General features: G+C 33.8%; 1 long non-coding RNA gene across 1 annotated transcript in view; it reads right to left on the bottom strand.

The window, feature by feature from the left end:
* LOC104914880 overlaps window positions 1–4,558 on the bottom strand; it is a 5,868-nt gene extending 1,310 nt beyond the window's left edge. Inside the window, exon 1 of the long non-coding RNA XR_004162172.1 lies at window positions 3,262–4,558. This is a non-coding gene — a long non-coding RNA (uncharacterized LOC104914880). The remainder of the gene's footprint in view (window positions 1–3,261) is intronic.
* Window positions 4,559–5,895: the final 1,337 nt, after the last annotated feature.

The raw sequence follows: 5,895 nt of genomic DNA, 5'->3' as shown, positions 1-5,895 counted from the left end.
TTTTTTTTTCAATTTTGAAATTCATTTTCAAGACCAAAAGCCTAGGAAATCAAGTTACTTAATACACACAAACAGTTAAATTTTTCAGAACACTACCTGAGGGAAATTTGTTGCCAACAGCCTTTGTCCTCTATAAGCCATATTTCCTAATGCAAGCAGGGTCTTGAGATTACTTTTCACCCAGCTATTTGTCCAGACTCTTGGAATATGACCTAATTCATGGCCAGAGATTCAAAATACGACACAAGAACTATATTTTTGTTTAGCTTTGTTCAACTTTTATTACACTACTTGGATTTAGCTGCTCACTAAAATCATTTTATTTAACACTCACAAAAAACAACCAATAATTCAGGCAAAGATACTGGTTTTTGAATGTGTTCTACATAAACTGAGCAAATAGCATTGAGAAATCCCATTTTTTTTGTAGTATCGACAGTCCTGTACTTATTTCAAATTCATTTTTCACTATTTCAATAGAACTAACTTTTCTCTTATTCAACACATGCTGGACTGCAAGAAGAAGGCAACTGGCTACTGCTTATGTTATGACTGTTTTCCCCCTTCTATTTCATTTGCGTTTTCCAAGAGAAGGAGTATTTTGTTCCTTTTGGATTCAAGCAGATTCTAGCTAATTCAAAGGAATCCCTGTCAATCAGGTTCTAGTTAAGTGCATGCTCATGTAGGAATACGAAGTCACAAAAGTAATGAACATAGACTCAATTACAATAACGAATTAGAAGTCTGTATTAGCCACAATGTTACTCTATATTAGCCTTGTAATCATCAACTCATAGAGGAGATCAATTTCCAAACATGAGTTACAGAAGGAATACAGCAAATGGAGAATCATATCACATTTTCTGCCCATTCCTGCATCTTCTGATACATACAAAAACTACCTGTAAGGTGATGTCAGACTTGAAATATGCATACTATATTGTATATATAGATATAGATATAGATATATAAAAAGGCTAACAAATTCATCAAAATATAATTTAATGACTTCCAAATATAGATGCCTGGCAGTAAGAAAAAGGAAGGTTTTTTAAAATTAAATATTGTTTTAAATACTGTTTAATTGCAACTTGCAGAGAAATAGTAGTTTTATTATACTTCACAATGTCATTTTAAAAATTACCTATTAAATTACTTGTAATGTAATGTTAATTAAAATTAGGAAATATGCTGAAAAAATCTAAAACATATTAATATAGCACTCTATTTAGACACAAGGTTTAACACATACCTAGATAAATTCTGAAAATCCCGAAAAAGGTGAAAACCACGTTAAACCTCTTTGTGAAGGCCCTCTTTTCTAATGGGATATGTGGTTTTGCTTATTAATATCAACTATTGGACATTTTATGGTACTAGGAATAAATATTCAAAACTTTATCTAAATATTGAAATGAAACTTTAGAAAATTTACTCTAATTTGATATAATTTTGTTTCAGGCCCAAGAATCTGGGCGAAAATACTTGTGCACCCAGAATGTACACTTCTGTGCAAATTATTACAGGAAAATCCCTTCAATCTGACATTTAACCTAATATTCAAAATAGCTGGGGATTAAACAACCATTTAGTTTACATGTTTCTACAAATGACAAGCAAACAGTGGACTTGAAAATGATCCAATGGCTACTAACATCAGACCTCAAAAACATCCCAATGACTATGAGTGCCTTCAACTCGATAAGAACATACAGAGATGTTAGAGCCAACCATGCCATTTACAATTCATTTACACTAATACTGAGAGAACAGACAGTTGCATTTCAACTTTAAACTGCACTTTAACTCAACCATAAGGATAAACTTTCATTGCTAGACAGACAAGGTAATGCAAAACTTTACCTTAGGATAATGTTCATGTAACTATAAAATGGAAGATAAAAGATTATCTATTTTGTGGGTCTGCCTTTGCACTGCAGTCTCTTTCAGATTTACGTATTCATCATTGGAGGTCACAATAGGGAAATCTGATGGTGTAAATTCAGGTATTATAAATATTCTACTTAGATTCTTTTATACATTAAAGAACAGTGTTACAATAATTAAATTTAATTTATAATATGTTTAGGGAAATGTAGGTCTATTGACATGGTGCATCTTATTTACATAGTGACTCATGAACTCCCGCATATTAAATGAAACTTCCTGAAACCCAAGTTATGCAATAAGATTAGCAAGATAACCATCCTAGCTAAAATAAAGTATTTTTTCCCTTATTTTTGAACCTAGAATGATGTTAGAAATTTTTAAATACAGACAAAAAAATTACAAAAAAAAATATATTTACAGATAGGTAGAAATTTATTATTGCTAAATGTAAATTACAAACTATGAGAAATAAAACTCCTGCATAGTTGTCACACTAGGCGCATTTTTTTCTAATAATCTGTTAACCTCCAGCTGTCTCAATGTGTAATTATCTCTACAAATGTTCCATTTAAAAATACAAATCCCAAATATTTCTTCTTGTTTGTAAGTAGTTAACATAGCTTCAGGATTACAAACAAGCAGATACAATATGAACTGTCTGGTACATATGATGGGAATTTTTTTTCCCTGAAGATTCAAAAGTGATATGAAAACCAATGAAAAGCATGTTTCTGCTGTGACGCATTCCCTCCATAAGTCTTACAAAAATTATACTATTGAATAATGTAAACATAAGTGTCAGGTTGCATCTAGAGTAACAGACCACACATTATGGAAGAACTTACAAGAAAAGATTGCCAAATTTCTGATCTGCTACTGATTAGCAGAAGAATGTTATGCGTTTGTTCCTAGTTGTAATCCAACCTTCATGCATATTCAAAAGCTAGAGTATATGTACATAGTAACAATAACCTTGCATGCCTCTTTATGCACACTATTTTGTAATATGTGTCCTAATGAAGATAATTTTAGGAAGCTGGCAAATTCTGTATGATTCCACTACACAGAAAAATACTCAGATTTAAAACAGAAAACTTGCTATAAATTACAGCTCATACTGATCCTTGACCAGAACGTAATAATAAACAAGATACTCATCACTTTATATTGCTTAATACTTGGAATGTCATATTTCCTTCACATACTTGTTTCACTAATGCTGCCTTTTAAAAAATGTATTTAGGATTTTTGCTTTGTAGTTCATATTTGTATGGCTTTCCTAGAAGAGCGCAGAATACCATACTGAATGCCTATTGTGTAGAAATAACCCCGAAGGCTGTATCATAGCAGTATGCAGCAGAAAACCCTTACCAATTTTTCATCAACTGTGATGAGTTGCGTGTCTCGAGTTTGGTTCTGTGCCAGCCGCCATGTGGAAGTGCTCAGTGACCTGCGGTGCAAGACTTGAAGTTAAAAAATGATTCATGCAATGAGAAAATAGAGGCAGACAAATCTTACATAAACAAGTTACTTTAACAATATCCGTCTTGTAAAAAAAATTGAAGAGGGAGAGATGAGGGCACAAAAATCCTTTTTCTCCCCAATTAGTTCTGTCTGCTGAGTTTTTGGCAGACTCCCACTTAGCAGTTCACAACAGGCTGCACTTTATGTCAGCCTACAGGCTCTCTGTCACAGAGAGACTGCCAGTGGCAAGGACTGTACTGCTCTATATGAATGTACAGTAGCTGGTTTGTCACGAACAGACAGAAAAATACAAGGCTGCTGCAAGTATTCTGGAACTCTGATCCTTAAAATGATGGCATCAGAAGAAAAAAATCCTAAACCTATTTGTAATGGGAAAGCTCCAGTTCTACACTTCAAAAGAGAACATTAACTTTTTTTTTTTTTAAGCAAAAAGAAAAATCAACAAACAGAACAAAAACTCTAAGCTAATAATTCAAACAAAATTTTCTGTCTTTGAGTAAGGAAAGTTCACAACCATTTTGCTGCATTACTAAATCAGTACAGGCCAACTTATTAGCTTCCAGGAAATATGATTAATCTTTCTGCATAACTGCTAAACCTGCAAGGTACAGATGGAAACAGTGAATCCAATCCCACATCACTGAATTAAGAAACAGAACTTGCTGTTAGTTTGCTTTATGTCAGTGATGTCAGGATTAGGCCTTTTGAGTGCAAATCATCTTTTGGCAAAACAATGCAACAGCAAGTGAAGCAAGCCAGAAAGCACAATTCTCTGAGCTAGTAGTGTGCTTCATGTTTAATTAAGGTCATTTTAAACAAACGAGGCACAAAAGTGCAGGAATACAAACAACTAAGCAGGGGCTAAGCCACTTAAGTTTCTTCAGAAGATTACTCAACTTGGGAAGCCAGACATATTTGCAGATGCAAAAGAACTTTTAGATTTTGCCTTTGGGATGCTTACGACTGTACTTCTAGTGATTTAACACTACCATCTTTTGAGGAAACCATCCATCTTAAAAAAAATGGAACAGCTTTTTAATCACAATTACAAGATTCTCAGAAAATGTGCAACACAAAAACAATCTCCACATCCAGCTATACAGTAACTACTGAACAGACACTACTTCAAAAAGGATACTAGGATAACTAACATGCAGTCATTCAAAACCTGTAGAATTACCAACAGCATACCTTACAAAAGTACTTAGACATGAGAACATGGAAGCTGTAGCTAAGGATACAGTCCCAGTGATGCATACAGCTACTCGTGTCTTCCAGATTAAAATCTTTCTCCAGTTTATGTGGATTCTGGTGACACTGCATTTCATAGATTCATAGAACGATCTAGGTTGGAAAAGACCTTCACAATTATGAAGTCCAATCAGCAACCTGACATACAAAGTCCCATCACTGAGCCATATCCTTCAGTGCCACATTTGAAGATATGAAAACAATCACTTGGAAACAAGCACTACAATACTATGTAGAGGAGAACAGCTGCAATTGGATGTAGACTGTTAACTAAATGAGCATTAAATTTTCAGACAATATTGGCATGGCAAAGTTCCGAGGAGGCAAAAGTTACGCTGGAAAGGAATTTGAAATTAGTCACTATAAAGTAAGTCACAATAATATTATAAAACAAAGCAACTGGGACAAAGCTCAGTTAACTTCAAATGCAGATTCCCACCAATATATATACACCTAACATAGAATACGTGCTACTAAATTACCTTTAATTTTCCAGTAACAACAAAAAGTCTCTAAGTCATGAAAATTGAACTCAACAAATAAAGCATACAGAATCACACAACTTCATGACATGGACAAACACATGCATCTGAAATGACAAAAACTTTAAGGGTACTCAGAACAACACAAAGCTTTTGAGGAAGCCAAGGAATGCAAGAACTTCACATCCAGATGATAGCTATTCCGTTACCTCAAAATCTCTGTTCTAGAGAACTTCTGGCTTAACAACTCTCATTTTTTAGTTTGCACATATCAAACAAGTCATAAGAAAGGATACAGTAATTCTGCAGTATGCTAAAAAAGATGCTTCTAGATGCAACCAAAGAGAAGTTACCCTAAAACAGGATCACAGTGCTTGACTTCCAGAAGCAAGCAGCTGGGAAACACATTATTTCCAACCTCAATCAAGGCAAAACATTGTGATGGGTAAAAAAAAGTTTATCTCCTCATCTCTTCAGGAATTTTAGTACCAAAACAGCATCCCACAATTATTCTAGAACACTACATGATGTGGTGTTTACTCTATTACATAATATATAGCCAAAGAAAGATCATACAACCAAACTGTAGAGAATTGCAGAGAAAAAAGATGTGATATAAATCAAGAAGCTTTTCCTTGCTCTACAAAAAGGTCTGAGGAAAACATGAACTGTTTGAGTTTGCCAGGATTGGAGTAATTAGGCTGATCAGAATCACACATTTTCTTTGTAATATAAATGCAATTTGAACAAAATTTCAAATTGAGTTTGAGCCAGCTTTTTAATATGA

Source organism: Meleagris gallopavo, chromosome Z (assembly GCF_000146605.3).
Source record: "Meleagris gallopavo isolate NT-WF06-2002-E0010 breed Aviagen turkey brand Nicholas breeding stock chromosome Z, Turkey_5.1, whole genome shotgun sequence".
NCBI classification, from domain to species: domain Eukaryota; kingdom Metazoa; phylum Chordata; class Aves; order Galliformes; family Phasianidae; genus Meleagris; species Meleagris gallopavo.
The sequence above is the reverse complement of the archived record's forward strand: the minus strand, read 5'-3'. Positions and strand labels throughout refer to the sequence as shown.